General features: G+C 40.2%; 1 protein-coding gene and 1 pseudogene across 2 annotated transcripts in view; both read left to right on the plus strand.

The window, feature by feature from the left end:
* The first annotated feature begins 6211 nt into the window (after window positions 1–6211).
* Window positions 6212–6561, plus strand: LOC309819334 (small ribosomal subunit protein eS26-like; annotated as a pseudogene). Its single transcript has one exon. The product of its transcript is annotated as a small ribosomal subunit protein eS26-like (transcript).
* Window positions 6562–19412: 12851 nt separating this feature from the next.
* The window catches only part of ZMYND11 (zinc finger MYND-type containing 11), a 137359-nt gene continuing 135459 nt past the window's right edge, over window positions 19413–21312 (plus strand). The window contains exon 1 of the mRNA XM_082647856.1: window positions 19413–19551. The gene's annotated coding sequence lies outside the window, so the exon portion shown is untranslated. The remainder of the gene's footprint in view (window positions 19552–21312) is intronic.

The following is a 21312-nucleotide window of genomic DNA, read 5'->3' on the forward strand; positions in this document are numbered from 1 at the left end:
TCACCACGCTGTACATTAGATCCCCCAAACTTTTTCATCTTATAACTAAAAGTTTGACCCACATCTCCCCATTTTCTTCACCCCCAGCCCCTGTTAACTGCCATTCTACTCTGTTTCTATCAGTTTGGCTTTTTTAGATTCCACAGATAAGTGATATCATACAGTATTTGTGTTTCTCTGTCTGCCTTATCAATATTTCACTTAGCATAATGTCCTCCAGGTTCATCCATGTTGTCACAAATGGCAGAATTTACTTCTTTCTCATGGCTGGATAATATTTGATTGTATATATATCACATCTTTTTTATTGAAGTAGAGCTGATTTATAATATTATATTAGTTTCAGGTGTAGAGCATAGTGGCTCAGTATTTTTGATGTCTGTGCATTTTTGATAAAGAAATCTGAGTCCCATAGGAATATAGGGTGTTTGTAAGGGTGAGCCACCAGTTCTATAAATGTGCCACCTAACAAACTATTTTGGCTGCATGGCTTGCCCGGGGGTATATTCATTCAAAACCAAAACAGGCATAGCTAATCCACTCTCCCAGCAACCACACAGCAGGCTGCAGTGACTACGGGGCCATTATTCCCTCCAGCCAGGCATGAAAATAGAGGCTGAGTATCCAAGGAGGTTTGTTTAATGGTTACAATCAGATCCCATGTAACCAAGACCCACAGGGAATCAAAAGAGGGAATTCTTTACACTATGCCGAGATAGTGCCTTCTGAGAGAGAAAATTCCTAATGTACTATCAATACTTGGAGAGATTTTGTTCCCTAGTCTTTGGTGAATCCATCGTTGAGTTCACGTCCAGGGTTAAGCAGATCTGCTAAACAATTCTTTAATGGTGATTACTTTCAAATGAAGGACTTGAAATATAACTTTACCCAATTTTATCAACATGCAAGGTAAACATTTATTTTCTTCCAAAACACATTATTTAACAAGAATATATTTAAGTAGAGAAAAGCTTTCTAATTCTCTTTGGTAAACGTTGCACCTTGTGTGAAATGACTGCCAAGTGCAGAGCTGAAGGGAATCTCTGCCTGCCTGTTCAGATCTGGGGAGGGGGCTCACTGGCCCTACAGAGGATCTAAGCCATACGCTCAATAAAAGGATTGTAACCTATCACAATCGTACAAAAGGAATGAAGGCAAACTTCTGATGAGGATGAACGAAGTAGGTAACTGCCAGTCATGAGTTAACTCTAAAAGGCAGCTACTTCTTTGATCTCTTCTGAAAAAGAAATAAGAAAAACTTCTTTATCAGAATAGAGGAAGTTCAAATAAGGAAATTTATTTCTATTTCCCGTTGTTACATTGTCTGAATTTTAGAAAATATTCCCTGGAATAAAACAAAATATTTATGTATTTCATAAGCACTGGAATTTTTAGCACTCGTGCTTTCCTTTGTAGGAATGGCATCAGTGAAATATTCTTTGACTGATATAGGGCCGTGTGTGCTGGATGGGAGAAGCGCTTTACGTTTCTGAACTTAGTAAAAAATACTACATAAGTCTTATATTAGTTTTGATACTGCATCAGGCATGCTCTTCTAACTTGTTTCTAAGTATTCTAAGTTCAGTTATTAGAATTATTATTTTATAGAAGAATCTTATTTTCTTTTTAAACATATAGAATTATGTATCTTCATACATCAGATTTAAAAATTTTTGTAATGATGTCTACTAACTCCATTTTTTAAATGAGTGCTAAGACCAATTTTTTTTTTTTAAATATTTATTTATTTGGTTGCACTGCGTCTTAGTTGAGGCAGGCGGGCTCCTTAGTTGCAGACCACCAGTTCCTTAGTTGCGGCATGCATGTGGGATCTAGTTCCCTTCCAAGGGATAGAACCTGGGCCCCCTGCCTTGGGAGCACAGAGTCTTAACCACTGTACCACCAGGGAAATCCTTATTCTTTTTTTCACTGAAAATGATTGAAATTCTGCATTCTTCAGGGAAGGAAACAAGCACTAAAATATTTTACTGACTTTAATGATCATGTAAAATCGGGATTGCACTGTTTTTAAAGTACTTTAAAAATACTTCCCATGAAACTATTATATAGATTTGAAACTTTGATACTTTAAAAAATTACCAATAAATAAATTACCTTGGTAAAAATTAACAACACTAATATGTACAAAATAGATAACTAATGAGAACCTGCTATGTAGCACAGAGAACTCTACCTCACTTCACTGTACAGTAGAAGCTAACACAACATTGTAAAACAACTATACCCCAATTAAAAAAAAAAAAGATTTACATGCATATCAAAGGAAAAAAAAGATTGAGACATGAATCTCTTATCTGAACATGTGTTTCATTTTGTATGATCTCTTCAGAGCTGGATGAGGACAAGATTGCCGACACCATGAAGAAAGCCCTCCCTACCGTGGGCTGGGATTGGCTTGTCTGTTCTTGGTGGACTCTCCCTTCGTCCATGGGAATATTGTGATGAGTGTTACTCACCTGGGAAATGAGGTCTGAAGGAAGGATCGGAGCAGGGCGATCATTCTATAAAACCCAGGCTTAGGTGGGAAAATGCAGAGGGAACAGTAACGAATGTGGAACCAGATAACTGTCTCACTCCTGGACAAATTCTGTAGCGTTTACATCTATAGCACAATTATGAGGCCATTTATAAGGTACAATGTCTTATAAAAGTGGAATTATACATGTGAGTTGTCTTAGCTACAATACAGAAAAGATGAATAAGAAGATAGTTTAAAGAAAAAATATTTTTCTCCTCTCTCATTTTACATGAAGGATAAAACATGAAATTCTATTAATTTTCTTACTTAGGTTTTAATAAGCATTTTGTGTACTTCCTAAGATTGAGGTCAAGAAAACCTGATGAGTAGGGTGGTCTGAGTAAGCCTTCCTAGAAGCAGTGTCCAGATGGACTCTGGTTGCCATTGTGTACTGGGCACAGCATGGAATCATGTGCACATCTTCTTTGACCCAGTAAATCTCCTTGGACATTCACACACCCTCTCTGCACACCCCTGCACACCCCCGCTTAGACAAGCCCTTCACAGAACCCCCCTCTCCCTGGCATCCCAGATATTGTCCTAAATGAAAATAGCTAGCAAAGAGAATGAGATCAAAACAATGACTTAAATGACTTATTAAATTTCAGGCTTGTTTTGACAAAATTATATATTAATTTTCTAAACATTCTAAACAATTCATCCTTCAGAAATTTTAATACCTTTTGTAAACTTTCAAAATGTAACTATAAATTCTAGGACACCTTTTTGCTTTCTCATTAATCTCTCACCAAGACCATAGCATACTTTGTAGGTTGAGACATGGAGTGGTAGAAATTGTTGAAGTAATAAATATAGTGGTTAAGAATTTAAAAGGAAGAATATTGTACAGAATCTCTTTCCAATGTACTCCATTAAGCACTTTTATTCATGAAATATATCTGCTTAACATAAAATTATATTAAGTCCTGTTTAGTGTCTACCAAAAATCACTTTTCCAGCTCCCTCTATTAACAAATAAACAATGATTTCATTGTTGTTCCCATGGATGTTCTATAACAGAACTGTGCTGAATTGTGGCCGTTGATATCCCAAAGGCCATGATATACACTGTTCAAAAAAAAGTCCAGCAAATAGAAAAAATAGAAATACAAGCGAGTTTTCTCATTTAAGAGTATACTTCAGGGCTTCCCTGGTGGCGCAGTGGTTGAGAGTCCGCCTGCCGATGCAGGGGACACGGGTTCGTGCCCCGGTCTGGGAAGATCCCACATGCCGCGGAGCGGCTGGGCCCGTGAGCCATGGCCGCTGATCCCGCGCGTCCGGGGCCTGTGCTCCGCAACGGGAGAGGCCACAACAGTGAGTATACTTCAACCGCTGGTAAAAGACTAAGTTAAAATGAATAAATTGTGCAACTATTAAAAAGAATTAGTTGTATCTAAAATTTTTTTTTAAAATGAGTAAATTAAAAACACGTTGTATTTTTTTTTCCCTATCTGCAGCAATGTCCGGAGACAAGGAAATTCCATGATGTCAGCAGTTGAAAGATGACACATTACTAATTTGAAATGTCACTGCAAAGAAGTAAATGAATAATTCAGAATGAAAGTAAACCCTAAAAATTGGAGAGGAATTCCCTTATTAACTGTGGTTCCAGCTAAAGAGCCTAGTTATTTCAGTGAGAAATAAAATTTATAAGTATTAATAATGAAATACCATTTTGTCTATTTTTCATATTTTAAATGAACAAATCTTTATTAAGCACTTACTATTTACCTAATAATTCTAAAAGCTGCTGTTTATTGGGTACCTAGTATGTGTCAGTACGTATGTACTGACAAGTTAAATGTACAAGTTATCCACACAGTTATATCATACAAGGGGTATGTACCTTAGCCCAGTATACACAATAACATGACATTTGGGTATTGAATTACAATTTGAATTACAATTCTCCAGGTTAGTGAGTAAAGTGAAACTCAGATATTGTTTTCTCAAAATCTGTCTAAGCTCAAAATGGCATTCTCATCTTCTCTGTGGTTGATAATATTCAGAGTTTTACAGACTAAAACCCAGTTTTTGCCACTAAAGATTTTTTTAAAAACTATTTATTTTTTTGGTTGCACCGGGTCTTAGTTGCGGCAGGTGGGCTCCTTAGTTGCAGCATGCGAACTCTTAGTAGCGGCATGTGTGTGAGATCTAGTTCCCTGACCAGGGATCGAACCTAGGCCTCCTGCATTGGGAGCACAGTCTTATCCACTGCACCACCAGGGAAGTCCATCACTAAAGATTTTTAATAAACTTATGAATACAGTTTCTGGTTCTGCATGTAAGGAGCTTGGAAGTTACTACTCCAACCTAACAACAAGTAAATGTTGAACAAACGGCAAAATCAACAACTCTTCTTGGATCTATAAGGGGAGGACACAGGGCATGATACTCAACTCTAGCCCATTCTAGCTATCCTGTTCCAACTAAAAGAGAAGAGAAAAAAACTAAAAAACACTTGTGCAGTTCACAGACCAGAGGCATAGACCCACTAAAAAACTGAGACCTAATCGTAGACGTAACACACACCTCCCCACCAGAACATTAAAAGCCTATTTATAGCGATTCCTTTTGCTCAGTACATCATGTTTGGCTATTAAGAAAAAGTTACAATCCTCCTAAAAGGCAAAAAAAAAGCACCCCCAAACAAAAAAAGCCCCACAATTTGGAGAGACAGAACAAGCATCAGTACCTGGCATGGCAGGGATATTGGAATTATCTGACCAGCAGTTTGAAACAATTATCACTAATATGCCAAGTGCTCTAATGAATAAAGTAGACAGCATGAAAGAACAGATGGGGAGTGTAAGCAGAGAGATAAAAGCCCTAAGAAAGAACTAAAAAGAAATGCTAGAGATCAAAAGTACTGTAACAGAAATGAAGAATGCCTTTGATCAGTTTATTGGTAGACTGGACCTGGCTGTGGAAAGAATCTCTAATCTTGAGGATACATCAATAGAAACCTCTAAAACTGAAAAGCAAAGAGACCAAAGACTGAAAAAAAACCCACCCCAAAACAGAACAGGATGTCCAAGGACAGTGAGACAACTACAAAAGGCATAACATATGCATAATGGGGTTACCAGAAGGAAAAGAAAGAGGGAAAGGAACAGAAGAAATATTTGAAACAATGATGACTGAGAATTCCCCCAAATTGATGTCAAACAGAATACTACGGACTCATGAAGCTCAGAGAACACCAAGCAGGATAAATGCCAAAAAAATTACACCTAGGCATATCGTTTTCAAATATAGAAAATCAACGATAAAAGAAGAAAGAAGAAAGAGGGGAAAAAACACCTTATCTATAGACGAGCAAAGGAAAGATTTACATCATTTAAATTTAAACCATTACATGGTTTAAATTTAAACCATTACATGGTTTCTCCTCAGAAACCATGCAAGCGAGAAGAGAGTGGAGTGAAATATTTAAAGGGCTGAGAGAAAACCCCCACCAACCTAGAATTATGTACCCTTTCAAATTACCATTCAAAAGTGAAGGAGAAATAAAAGCTCTCTCAGACAGACAAAAATTGAGGGATTTTGTTGTCAGTAGACCTGCCTTGCAAGACATGTTTAAAGAAAGTTCTTTAGAGAGAAAGAAAATGATAAAGGTCGTTAGATCTACATCAAGAAAGGAAGAGGTTCTCTTGCTTCCTCACTTCCAAGATGACCAAGGAAAGAAGGAACAATGGTTGTGCCAAAAAGGGCTGTGGCCACGAGCAGCCTATTCCGTGCACCAGCTGTGCCTGATGCGTGCCCAAGGACAAGGCCGTTAAGCAGTTCGACGTCTGGACCGTAGTAGAGGGTGAAGCCATCAGGGACATTTCCAAAGCGAGTGTTTTCCATGCCTGTGTGCTTCCCAAGCTGTATGTGAAACTACATTACTGTGTGAGTTGTGCCATTCACAGTAAGATAGGAATAGTTCTCCTTCTTGGGAAGCCTGGAAGGACCAAACACCTTCACCCAGATTTAGACCTGCGGGAGCTGCCCCACAACCTCCACCAAAGCCCCTGTAAGGAGTTAGTTCCTAAGAGACTGAAGAACTACTGTTCTCTGAAAAGACAATAACCTGGAAGTTAGACTTAAAAAAAGAAAAAAAGCTAGAAAAATGGTACTGATGAACCTATTTGCAGGGCAGGAAAAGAGACGCAGACATAGAGAATGGACTTGTGGACACAGTGCGGGAAAGGGAGGGTGGGACCAATTGAGACAGTAGTACACTATCATGTGTAAAACAGATAGCTAGTGGGAAGCTGCTGTATAGCATAGGGAGATCAGCTCAGTGTTCTGTGATGACCTAGAGGGGTGGGATGGAGTTGGGGTGGGAGGGAAGCTCAAGAGGGAGGGGATATATGTATACATATAGCTGATTCACTTTATTCTACAGCAGAAACTAACACATTATACTCCAATTAAAAAAAAGAAAGCGCATCAGAGAAGGAATAAAAGAAAGTAAAATTAAAAGTTTTATTTTTCTTTTCTCAACTGATCAAACAGATAACAGTTCATTCAAAATATTAACAGTAACGTATATTTGACTAGGTATGCTTAGGTGTAGATTTTATATATATACATATAGATATACAGATATGTTTATATATGCTTATATATAAGTGAAATGAATGAAAGCAATGAGGTAGGGATAGGAGAGAGGAATTAGGATTATTTTGTTATTATAAGGTACTCACATTACCTGTAAAGTGGTATAGTGTTATTTGAAAGTAGAGTTGGATTAGTTATAAGTGTATATTGTAAAATTTATGGCAACCACAATAAAAAGTTAAAAAGCAATTGGCAAACTATGTAGACTCAAATCTGAACCAAAGTTTTGAGCATGAGAATAAGATATGCTACAGAATCACACACAAAGATGAATGTGATTTTATAAAAGTAGCAATAATAAAAATATTTCAATTCAAATTATAATTTAAAACCCTGCCATCCAGGCTAAATTTTTAATGCTTTGATAAAAAGGTTAATATTAAAGGAACCTAGGGACTTCCCTGGCAGTCCAGTGGTTAAGACTCCACGCTTCCACTGCAGGGAACCCTGGGTTCGATCCCTGGTCAGGGAACTAGATCCCACATGCATGCCACAACTAAGAGTCACATGCCACAACTAAGGAGCCTGCCTGCCACAACTAAGACCAAAAAATAAAATTAAAAAGTTAGAAAAAGGGGCTTCCCTGGTGGCGCAGTGGTTGAGAGTCCGCCTGACGATGCAGGGGACGCGGGTTCGTGCCCCGGTCCGGGAAGATCCCACATGCTGTGGAGCAGCTGGGCCCGTGAGCCATGGCTGCTGAGCCTGCGTGTCCGGAGCCTGTGCTCCGCAACGGGAGAGGTCGCAGCGGTGAGAGGCCTGCATACCGCAAAAAAAAAAAAAATAATTAATAAAAAGTTAGAGAAAATAAGATAGTAATGTCTAAAGTAAAAAAAGAAAAAGAAATCGCTAAAAAAGAAAATAAATAAAAGAACCTAAGAATTGTAACTCTCACACCTGACGAGTTCTTCTCTTTCGCTGGCATTGTCAACCTAATCTTGCCAGAGCAGAATCTAAGCATTCTAGACTTCTTAAAGGAAGTGAAAAAGGCAATAACCAAGGTGAGCCCAACTGTGAATTCTATGGTCCTAAGCAGTAGATGATCAAAGGGAAAGTTCTTCTTTTTCACTTTGGGTGACTCATTTGAATACAGTATTTTGGGTTTCTTTTCCTTTGTTTGTTTTAGAGTTTTTCACATATCTGAAATCCTTTGTTTAATGAATGTGCATCTTCTATTTTAAAAATTTAATTTCTTATGCGACTTCCCTGGTGGTCCAGTGGTTAAGACTCTGCGCTTCTACTGCACGGGGCACGGGTTCGATCCCTGTTCAGGGAACTAAGATCCTGCGTGCTGCGTGGCCAAAAAAGAAAAAAAATTAAAAATTTAATTTCTTATTCTGATGGCAGAATAGAAATTTTAATGCAAGGCAGAGAGATTTTGTGTGTGTGTGTGATATTATAGGTAAGTTCTTTTTAAAAATGTGTTTCTAACTGAGGAATACGTTTGAAATGATATCAAGAATAGCCCAGACTTCAGATTCTGTCAGTAGGTAATCCTGGATGCAAGTGTGAGTTCAGTCTTGCCAGCTCTGAGCGTAGGAAAGATATTTTATTTTTCTCAATCTCAGTTTCCTCATGAGTAAAATGTGAGTAACGAAGTTATCAGTTGTTAAGGATGAAATGAGCCAGTGTGGTAAAGGGCATTTCACTCCCTACAACATAGAGCTCAGAATATTTTAGTTTTTTGAATAAAGGTGTTTATTGTATAAGGGATTTCACAATCGAAGTTACATTTATAGATGAGATAAACTTTGTAACTGTAACTCCTCACTATCACATGGAAAGTTTCTTACTTTTATAATCTGTGTGAGCTCAACATCATTATAATTTTCAATGTAAAATATTGAACTGACTTTTAAAAACTGAGTTGGAGGGAAAACGTACATGAAATGCCATGAGCACTTTCTTCTAATTGGATTCCAGCTTATTCTATTGGATTACCATTTTCCTAAAGAACACACTTAAGTCTGGCTTAACTCTTATTTTTAAAAATTATTTATTTATTTGGTTGTGGCAGACGGGCTCCTTAGTTGAGGCAGGCAGGGTCCTTAGTTGCAGCTTGCCAGCTCCTTAGTTGCAGCTTGCCGGCTCCTTAGTTGAGACATGCATGTGGGATCTAGTTCCCTGACCAGGGATTGAACCCGGGCCTCCTGCCTTGGGAGCTCAGAGTCTTAACCACTGTGCCACCAGGGAAGTCCCTTAACCCTTATTTTTATTTTTCAAAAATCCCACTCAGGGAATCTGAAGACTAATGTTATTAGGTTGAACAATATAAAAGTGTCAATACTCAATTCCTTTGACCTAGAAAAATATTTTATTTTCACAACTATTTTTTATAACTGCAAAATGAATACAGGATCAAGAAAATAAAAATATAAAAAAGAAAAAGTAAACCACATATAATTTTACTTGCCAGAGATTAATATATTTAGCAATTTATCGTATTTCCTTCTTGTCTTTTTTCAATTAATATATATTTTTATATGGTTGTGATCATTTTCTCCAATGAATATCATAGTTTTTCACTTAATATGGAAAAATAATCTTTATCAACAACTTCTTTAATGATTACATAAATCATATCTATGAATAAATCACAACTTATTTACCCACGCTGCTATTGTGTGTGTGCACATGCACGTGCACGCGTGAGAACTTGCTGACATAATACGCCACTTACGTAAAGGATTCCAAAATGTGTTTAACATATAACAACTAAGCACCTCTCTAACAGAAACTCTTAGTTAAATGTTAACTAGAAATAAATACATATGCATTTAAAACAGATGGCAACTGTTTATTTCAGTTATAGGCTTACCTAGAATGGAGGCATACACTAAGACAGTTTTATAATTAGCATTCAGTACATTAGCAACTATGTAAGAAACTCTGTACTTATCCCTTGATATTCTAATCTGTAGATTCACTTAGTTTCTCTTTCAGCAACTTTCCTTTAAAAAAATACGATTACTAATAAAAACCAAAAATGTGCTGAGTTTCACTTTTTCTTTGACTTTCTTTGCCCATATCCTGGAGGAGTTTTCAAAATGGCAATAAGAAAAGAGAAATGAGTACAAATAAGAAATGACAATTCACCGTTGAATGGCATGTGTGTGAAAGTTAACCCAGGCCTTCACCATGAAGAGGGAGGCAGAAAAAGCCTCGATTGCAAGAGGTGGCCTTTTGGACAGACTTGCGTCAGAAACAGAAAGAAATGCATTGGTTTTTGCGTGCAGCTGTCGAGGAAGCAGAACTTCCTGTGTTTGAAATTCTGTCTGCAGTTAAATAAAAAGGAAAAAAAAAAGGAAGTATGTAGTGCTCTCTGCAGCTTTTCTCCAACTTTACCTAAATACTGCATATGAGCAAAAGAGACCATCAAACTGCAGATGTAGAGACAATGAACAAATGATTCAGGAAATATTTCCGGAATGTAATAATTTTTAAGAAAGTATAATTTGGTGCTACAGTTATTTACTTTCATTTTACTGTTCATCTAGATTTTTAATTCCTACACATTTCCCCTGGGAGATCTAAAATGTCTCATACATTTTTCTTCTGCTTTTTAAGGGATTTATCAAGCTGGGCAATTCAGTGAGATAGTTTCCTTCAAATGCTAGAGAGAAGGTAAGAACAGAGAAGGACATTTTATATTTCACTGCTAACAGAAGACAGTTTTCTCATGAACTATTTATTTAGAATTACCTCTAGTGTCCCTGTCCCCTAAGGCTTTAAAAAATTTCTCTCAACTCTATTGGTATTACAAACCCAAAACATGCATAAAGATAACATCACTTTTAATTTTATGTCAATTATCCACATCTGAAAGAAAGCTCCTCTAAATATCAAAAAATGGAGGATCCTTCAGAACAAGATACAATTAATTCCAAAGTCTACGATAAAAAATACTCTGACATTTTCTTTTATTATTGATTAATTTAAAAATTGAAGTATAATTAATTTACAATGTTGTGTTAGTTTCTGGTGTACAAAGTGATTCAGTTATACATAAATACATATATATTATTTTTCATATTATTTTTTGTTATAGTTCATTACAAGGTATTGAATACAGTTCCCTGTACTATACAGTAGGGCCTCGTTGTTTATCTATTTTATACACAGAAGCTCGCATCTGCCAATCACAAACTCTTAATTTTTCCCTCCCCCCAGCCCCCTCTTTCCCCTTTGGTAACCATAAGTTTGTTTTCTATGTCTGTGAGTCTGTTTCTGTTTTGTAAATAAGTTCGTTTGAATCATATTTTAGATTCCATAAAGTGATATCATATGATATTTGTCTTTGTCTGACATATCATTTCATATGATAATCTCTAGGTCCATCCATGTTGCTGCAAATGGCATTATTTCATGCTTTTTTATGGCTGAGATGTGATATATATATCACGTTTAGGTTGCTTCCATGTCTTGGCTATTGTAAATAGTGCTGCTATGAACATTAGGGTGCATGTATGTTTTTGAATTAGGGTTTCCTATGGATAGATGCCCTAGGAGTGGGATTGCTGGATCATATGATAACTCTATTTTTAGTTTTTTGAGGAACCTCCATACTGTTCTCCATACAATGGAATGGGGGAACCAATTTACATTCCCACCAACAGTGTGGGAGGGTTCCTTTTTCTACACACCCTCTCCAGCATTTATTATTTGTAGACCTTTTAGTGATGGCCATTCTGACCAGTGTGATGTGATACCTCATTGTAGTTTTGATTTGCATTTCTCTGATAATTAGCAAAGTTGAGCATCTTTTCACATGCTTATTGGCCATCTGTATGTGTTCTTTGGAGAAATGTCTATTTAGGTCTTCTGCCCATTTTTTGCTTGAGTTGTTTGGGTTTTTTGTTATTGAATTGTATGAACTGTTTGTGTATTTTGGAAATTAAACCCTTGTCGGTCTCATCTTTTGAGAATACTTCCTCCCAGTCCATAGGTTGTCTTTTTGTTTTGTTTATGGTTTCATTTGCTGTGCAAAAGGTTTTAAGTTTGATTAGGTCCCATTTGTTTATTTTTGCTATTATTTCTTTTGCCTTGGGAGACTGACCTAAGATAACATCGATATGATTTATGTCAGAGAATGTTTTGCCTATATGCTCTTCTAGGAACTTTATGGTGTCATGTCTTTTTTTTTTTTAGTATTTTTAAAAATTATTTATTCTTTTGGCTGTGTTGGGTCTTCGTTACTGCACGCAGGCTTTCTCTAGTTGCGGCAAGAGGGGGCTACTCTTTGTTGCGGTATGTGGGCTTCTCATTGCGGTGGCTTCTTTTGTTGCTGAGAACGGGCTCTAGGCACGTAGGCGTCAATAGTTGTGGCTCGCGGGCTGTAGAACACAGGCTCAGTAGTTGTGGTGCACGGGCTTAGTTTCTCCGTGGCATATGGGATCTTCCCAGACCACGGATCGAACCTGTGTCCCCTGCGTTGGCAGGCAGATTCTTATCCATTGCGCCACCAGGGAAGCCCTATGGTGTCATGTCTTATATTTAAGTCTTTAAGCCATTTTGAGTTTATTTTTGGGTATGGTGTGAGGGAGTGTTCTAACTTCATTGATTTACATGTGGCTGTCCAACTTTCCCAACACCACTTGCTGAAGAGACTGTCTTTTCTCCATTGTATATTCTTGCCTCCTTTGTTGAAGATTAATTGACCATAGGTGTGTGGATTTATTTCTGGGCTCTACATTCTGTTCCATTCATCCATGTGTCTGTTTTTGTGCCAATACCATGCTGTTTTGATTACTGTAGCTTTGTAGTAGTGTCTGATGACTGGGAGGGTTATGCCTCCAGCTTTGCTCTTTTTCCTCAGGATTACTTTGGCAGTTCTGGGTTTTTTGTGGTTCCATATAGACTTTAGGATTATTTGTTCTAGTTCTGTGAAAACTGTCAGTGGTAATTTGATAGGGATAGCATTAAATCTGTAGATTGCTTTGGGTAGTATAGCCATTTTAACAGTGTTAATTCTTCCAGTCTAAGAGCATGGGATATATCTTTCCATTTCTTTGAATCACCTTCAATTTCCTTTACCAATATTTTATAGTTTTCAGCATATAAGTCTTTCACCTCCTTGGTCAGGTTTATTCCTAAGTTGTTTTTTTCTTTTTTTGATGTTCTTTTAAAAGGGATTTTTAAAAAAAAATTCCCTTTCTGATATTTCATTGTTAGTGTAAAGAAATTTAACAGATTTCTGTATGTTAACATTGTATCCTGCTACCTTGCTGAATTTGTTTATCAGTTCTAGTAGTTTTTGTGTGGAGTCTTTAGGGTTTTGTATATATAGTATCATGTCATCTGCATACAATGACAATTTTACCTCTTCTCTTCCAATTTGGATACCTTTTATTTCTTTTACTTGTCTAACTGCTGTGTCGAGGACTTCCAGTACTGTGTTGAATAGATCTGACATTTTATTAAATATGAATCTGTGTGGGAAGGGACATAAATACCCAATAACAACTATCATGAAGCTGAAGGAAGGGAATAAAAAAGAATACATTAAATACTATACACCACAGTACTGGATTTTAAAGAAACTCAGAATAGTTCCCAAAGGTTCTCATTTGTTGGGTGGCAATGAGAGAAAAGAATTTATGTAAAATGTAGCATTGAAAAGGGCCTTCTGTTCACAGTTCCATGTGATCAGATTTGTTCATCTGCCGTCACTGAGAGTGTAGACCTTAGTAATAATGGGTAATGCAGGTGTCTCTTATTTTAATGTAAACTCACTATAAGAAATTCTTAATAAGATGATGGTGTAGAATGTGACTAAATTTTGTCCTCCTTAAAAAAGTGACAATGTTGAAAATTATCTCTGACAAAAGGTTGGAGGATGATTATAAAAATGCAGATGTGCATTTCCTGGTATTTTCTATGGTTAGATAAAGAAGTAGGAGAGAGGCCTCTACCTGGAGTTAACAGGTGTGGTGGTGTCTGTTCAGAGGCCAGGAATCATTTAACACTCTGCCAAAAACAATCAGAAGGGGGAAAATGAAAGTAAGGAAACCAGGGGTAAAGAGAATAAGGGCGCATGAGGAGAAAGAACATCTGATAAACAAACTTTCACAAGGGTCCATAGAACAGTAGAGACGAAAGGAACTCTGGGAACAGGTGTGAGGGTAGCACTTTGGAGATCGTAGAACTTTGGTGCCAATGGGAACCTGAAAAGGCAGTGAGTAAACCTCCCTCATTTACAAAGGAGAAAACCGATGCCTGGAGAGGTTGCTGTGACCACTACCTACATATATTCACATTCATTTTTATTAGCTTCAATTGCCCAACAGTTATACTTTTTTGGCTTTTTATATAAATTTTTGCATGTGAGCTATGGGTAGATTGCAGGCACAAAATCTCCATCTACACTGACTAAAGAAATCAATGGAAAATAAGATTCTAAACAACTTAATTTTATTAGTTTTCTGAAAACATATATTATTTCAAGTAAGGGATACCTAGTGTTGTGGGAATAACCAGTCTCTTAGGCTAGTATTATTAGTAATTTTTTCCTAATTATGGAAAAAAGATTTTTAAAATGAAGATATCTGTAACCCAGAGAAATGTTCACTGTTAACATTTCCTTCCACAGTATTTCCTTTTAATATCTCACAAAATTGAAATCATATGCATCTGTGATTTTATATTCCTTTCCAGTTAACAGTTTCTAATGCTGGATTTTTATCTTATTTCAACTTTATTTTATTGGTGTTACAAAAAACATTGTAATGAATCTCATTCATTAATTCATCAAATAGTTTTGAGTGCCAAATATTTTTGAGTTACAAATATTTGGAAAAAGTGTCTAACCCTAAGTGGTTACAAACCTCACTACCAACTTCCTGCCTCCTCTTCCCCCCCAGTTTCATTCCAGGCCTGACCCTGGGTGGCGAAGTTCAGGTCTCCTATGCCAGATCTGTTTCTAAAAATGTTAAAAAAGGAGAAAAAGTGATTTGGAAAATTGTGTTATCTCTGAACAAAGCCATGCTTGCAATCCATTCATCTTGCTGTAGATTAATGTTTCTTATTTGGAGTGTTAGCCACTTGATATTGACTTTCTGTCTATATAAATTCTTGCTGTGCCAATCCTAATGTCCTCCAAGGTACGCAGATGCCTCAGGCTAACTAGGGATCTCATGCATGAAAATGCAAAGGAGAAAAGCGTGTTAATATGCTTCAAAAATATCACCCCAGGCATATATACCTGCCTGTTTCTCTCTCTCTCTCTCTCTCTCTCTCTCTCTCTCTCTCTCTCTCTCACACACACACACACACACACACACACACACACACACACTCTCACTCATGCTTGCATGGCCAGAGAGAACATTACTTGGCTCCTCTCAGGGCTTGGGAGACCTGCATTTACAATATCCTTTATCCCACAGCCCTGAGCTATTAACCTAAGTATAACATGATTTAATTAACATGTAATGTTGATTAACATGCATTAAGAAGGACTACAATACTTGAGTGACAGAGCCACTGGTATTATGTTATTTAAAAGCAAAACGCTAGTACCTTGATAGTACCCTCTCAAGTGCAACGAGACCACCAATTTTTCCGTGCCACTTTTGCATTTACCATAATCATTCGTTGTCTGGGTATGCTATGGAGAGCAAATCAGCTCGTTAGTCCATAAACTCTAAGGTAAATATATCATTTCAATAATCTTGTCTTATGGAGAAAAATAGAGAGCGCCAACTTAGACTGGGGGCTCAGTTTTTGGAAAAAGTGACAATTGAATAGACACCTGAAGAATGAGTAGGATTATCCCCAAGGAGACAGGGGAAGGATGTTCCAGAAGGAGGGGACAAACTTTGTACTGTTCTGATATGGGACAAAGGTTAGTGAGGCAGGAATGAAACGTAGAATGAGGTTAAAATTAGGAAGTAGGTAGGGGCCAGGCAAAGCTGGGCCTTGTGAGCCAAAGAACAGGGTTTGATTTATTCAAGATGCTGCAGAAAATCATTGACGTTTTTTAAGCTGGGAAGAACAATTTGTGCATACATTCTTGCTTGTCTTTCAGAAGATATATTTAGGATAGATTTCTAAATGCGGACGCCTGGGCTTAAAGATATAACTATTTTTAAGGCTCTGGTATTTCAACCAGTATTCATACCAATTCAATTTCCTATCAATAGTGTATGAAAGAGTGTCCATCTTGCTAACCCTCAATAGCATTATCATTGAAGAAGAATTCTGCCATTGAAGAAAAGCAGTGTTGTGTTATTTTGTCATTATATTACTAGGGAATCTGAACATTTGTTAATATTTATTAATAATTTATATTTCTTTTTTCCTAAATTATCCATGGCCTTGTTTCTTTTTTTTGGTGGTGTGTGTGGTATTTATCTTACTGATGTGACATAGCTTTTTATATTTAAAGATTATTACCCTAGTTCTTATTTCTTGCATATATATATATTCTCCCAGTTTGTTTGCCTTTTAATTTTACTTGTACAGCCTTCCTCACCTTATAAGAGTAATTTGTTATCAAAAAAACATTATTGTAAGTTGAAAATGGAGCTACTATTATTTTAAATTAGAAAAGGTGATTTTATATATTTATATATATATATGAATATATATATGAATATATATATATTCATATATATATGAATATATATATATTTGTATATATATATGAAATACACCATATATATATGAAATACACCCATAAATGAAAAACACCAAGTCTCATTGAAATAGACCTATTTTACTTCACTAGTTTACAGTACATGTGATAACACAACATAAATTTCTATTCACTAATTTCTGTATAATGTGCTGTTCACCTGCATTCCTGAAGGTTTTTATAGTTATTCTGTACATCACACTTAAGACTATATTCTCAAACAAAGCATACATACAGTATTCAAAGTTTATGTAATTCAACCTTTAATGCAAAATAGAAACATAAAACCAAACTTTAAACAAATAAAAGCAAGACTTTCAGGAGCACGTGCATGAACTTGTTATTGCTACATACTAGCAAACCAGGAACACTCTGAGGTGGGAGTTTAGCAGGATACCCCAACTCTATATAACTGTGAAGTCACCCTCTCTAAACTGGTCCTAAAAAAAACTGAATTGGTCCTCTTTATGTGAAGAAAGTGGGGAAAAGGGTATTAGAAGAAACTCCTTATAAAGTATAAAAGTTGTAACCCTAATGGGCGTATTTTAAAATAGGTCTATATTTGTTTTTGACATATAGGATACATAAATTTTTATATAGTCAAATTTATCACTCTTTTCTGATAAAAATTATTGCTTTAGAGCTTAGGATATTTTTCTCCACACTAATATTACAAACATTCACCTATATTTTCTTCTACCTTTAGAATAATGATTTTCAGTTTATATATATGTATTATTTAAGTCATTTGGATTATTTTAAAGTGTGGAGTGTAAGGTAAGGATATGATTTGATTTATTTTTTAAAGAGACAAAAATTCCACACCAACCTGTTGAATAATCCATGCCTTCTGTATTTACATAATATTTCTTAAAGCAGAATCTGGAAAAAGTGATATGCTGATCAAGTCAGACATTACTTGTCTAGTGTCAGTTGGGGTTGGGGAAGAATTAGGGGTGCTGCGTGGGGTCTTTCTTTGGGTGGTGGTAAATCTCTGAAACATGGCCAAGTTGATGTAAACCATTCCTCACAGCCCACTACTCTTCCTTTTCCCTCTTTTCCTTGACACCTCAGTTCCTTGCCTTCTCTTTGCAGTTTGGCAGATAAATTCATGGTATAACCTAAGTTGTATGGAAATAACTATTTGGGTCTTCTGGGCGTCCCTCCAACTCCCAACCCCAAACCACTGGCCCCCAGACCATCTCCCCTGCCTATTAGTTATTCAGCTGGGGGGAAAATAAGGTAAATAAAACTGTTCTGAAGGGAGTATAGGGCCAAGGGTTAAATTCTAGGCAAAACCAACGTAGAATGAGAGAGAATATCTGTGTACGAAAATAAAAATGATGGCTAAAAACTTTGATTGTAGAAAAATGTGCAGTTAGGGTTAGTGACTTCTTTCCTAAAATGTAAGTTTCCTTTTATACATATACGATGTTTTCCTTGAGTGGCCTCTGTGAAGTATATAGAATCATGCAGTCCTCTATTTTACAGATGACTTAAAAAAAAAGATGATTTACTTAAAGCTATTCATTGTTAGAATTCCTGGTCCCGCATTCAAACCAGGCATGTCTTGATTTTTTTCTGACATCTTTTAATCCCTCTGCTCGATTTTAATGGAATATATTTATCCATACAATTAAAATGAGTTTAAATTATTTTGTGATGTCTCTTGAGATAACCAAAATCTCTCTGGGATGTATTAGAACCAGGGCTATGAAATGCTATGTTTCTTCCACAGGTGTACATCATAGAACTCCTATTCAAGTACCACCCATTTCTAAATTCTAACTTAGAGACCAGCTGTGAAAGATTGTTGAATTGGATTAGAATCCCCAAATTTCTTGGACAAGTGTCTTCCGGTGATTTTCAGGTATATATGTCCAAAGAGAATCAGAGTAGGAAGTTTTGGCTGATAGGTCTTCCTTCTAAACTTCTATGGACAAAGGTCATTAGAGAAAATATGTGAATCTATTAAGTATGCTTATCTCTGAGACTTTCTTAATCCACATATGAGGATCTTCTCCTTAGATCTAGAATTACAAACTAAGAAAGATAACCTTCTCCTTACACAAATTGGTAGTGTTTTTGCCAAAAAGGTAATGGGTGGTCCCGTTCTTTCTGAAGTCCTGTTTGTGCACGTATGGAATGAGGAATTCAGCATATTCCCGCAATTTGTTTCGCTGACAGATTTTAAAAGGTATTAACACCATTTTACCGATCTTGCCAATTAAAAAATTAATGCTCCTCCAAGACTTTGCCGTTCCGACGGTGACTCTAGGCAGGTACGAGGCACACGAAAGCAGGCGTCGGCCGGGCAGTGCCCGCAGCCGCGGGTCCGAGCTGACGATGCTGCGGGTGCCGGATCTTTGTGCGCTCCGCTCCCGGCTCCCGCGTGCCCGCACGTACGTAGCTTTCACGTGTGTGTTGATATGAAGTGCATGTGTGGATATGTAAGAATATGCTCAAATTTGGGGAGAGGCGCGGAGCACAGGACGGCGGGAAGGTGGGTGTGGGCGTGCACGGCGGGCCGGGCCGGGAGGGAGCCCGCGCCGAGCCCGAGCCCGAGTCCGCAGCGCGGCCGGCCGGCGGGCCACACAATAAAGCCCGGGGGCGGCGGGCGGGCGGCGGTGAGGAGGCCGGGCCGGCGAGCGGCCGCCCCGCTCAGCCCGCCATGTGAGCGGCGCCGCGGCCTCGCAGGACGCAAACTTTCCCGGCGGCGGCGGCGCCTCAACTCCGCGCCCGGCCACGGCCCGCCGCTCGGCGAGGAGACACCGTAAGTGCGGCGGCGGGGCCTCAGCGCTTCCCTCGCCGGGTGCTTGCGAGTTTCTGTGGTGGAGGCTTGTAAACATGGCGCCCCTGAGGCGCGGAGCCGGAGCGGGCAGGCCGGGTCCGCGGAGCCGGGGAGCCAGGGAGGAGGCCGGGCCCGTGGAGCCGGAGGTGGGGAGGTCGGGGAGCCGGGGCGGGCGGCAGGGAGGCCGGGTCCGCGTAACCGGAGGCGGGGAGGCCGGGGAGCCGGCGCGGGCGGCAGGGATGCCGGGCCCGCGGTGGCTGGGAGGCCGGGAGACCGCAGCCCCCCCGCTCTTCGCCGGCCCTGGCCCGGAGGAGGCGGCGGCGGCGGGAAGGAGGCGGCGCGGGCGGCGGGCCGGGCGCGGAGGGGGAGGGCCGGGCGCGGCGGCGGCGGCGGCGAGGACCGTCCGGAGCATAATGGTGGGAGACGCTCGGCCTCGGTGGCGGGGCGGGGGCGGGGGCGCGGGCGGGGTGTCCGAGGCGGGGTGTTTGTGGAGCTCGGGCCCGGCTGCAGCTTCTCGGGCCGCGGGCGTGACCGCTGCTCGCCCCCTGCAAACAGCGCCGAGTGAACGGCGGAGCTTTGTTTGCGTCGGGCAGGGGCCTGTTGGTCTGCGGGGGTTCGGCTGCGCACCCCGCCTTCGGCCGGCCGGGGAAGGGCGGCCCTGCAGGAGGAGGAGGCCCCGCAGGAGCAGGACGGCGCGGGGCCTTCACGGGCCGCGAAGCCGGGGAGTCGCGTGAGCGCCGCCCGCCGGGCCGGTCCTCCCCGCGCGCCCAGGCCTCGGGGCCAGCGGTTCGGCTCGGGGTCCGCCGGGACGCGGCCCTGTGAGTTTGGGGGCGGGTGGGGGGCGGGCGTCTGCCTTGACGGCTAGTTGTTGGGAGCGAAGGCCGCGGCTGGGCAGGGTGGTCCCCAAGGGCCCAGGCGAGGCCTGGTCCCCGGGGCTGGTAACGGGCGGCAGCGAGGCCTCCGCCTCCTCTGCAGATCGTCCCGGGCCCCCAGGACCGCCTAAGTGTCCGCCACCCATCCCGCCGGGCGTCCGGAGGGGAGCTAAGCTGGGGCGCAGCAGCCGGCCTGGGACCCCCAACTTCCGCGTGGACTGTCCCCTTACGCTTTTCTGGCCCAGCGCTGGAGGCGCTCACGGTGTGTCCGTGGTGCCCGGTGTTATGTACGGTGGGGGTGTGATACCCAGTGTGTCCGTGGTGGTCGGTGTTACATACCGTGTGGTCATGGTGCCCGGTGTGTCCGTGGCGCCTGGTGTTACATGCTGTGTGTCGGTGTTGCCCAGTGTGCACCTGGTATGTGGTGGGGCATGATTCCTAGTGTGTCCATGCTGCCTGGTGTGTCCGTGGTCCCGAATGTGTGCCTGGTGTTGTATACTGTGGGAGCATGCATGATACCCGTTGTGTTTCTGGTGCTCGGTGTGCACCTGGCACTTGGTGTTATACATGGTGGGGATATCACACCTGGTGTGGGCATGGTTCCTGGTGTCACATATGGTGTGTGCATGGTACCTAGTTTGTCTATGGTGCCTGGTGTTATATACGGGTCCACATGGTTCCCGGTGTGGGCATGTCATACCCGGTGTTACATACTGTGTGTTCATGGTGCTTCGTGTGCGCTTGTGGGGTGTGTACATAGTATCCGGGGTCCTGTGAACTCAAAGCAGGTACCCTGTTGAGGGATGGGTGCCTGAAGGTTGGAGGGGGCCCGCTTGGGTCAGATTTTTAGAGGCCCACAGGGCTTGCTGAG

Source organism: Grampus griseus (assembly GCF_964374135.1).
Source record: "Grampus griseus genome assembly, chromosome: 2".
NCBI lineage: Eukaryota > Metazoa > Chordata > Mammalia > Artiodactyla > Delphinidae > Grampus > Grampus griseus.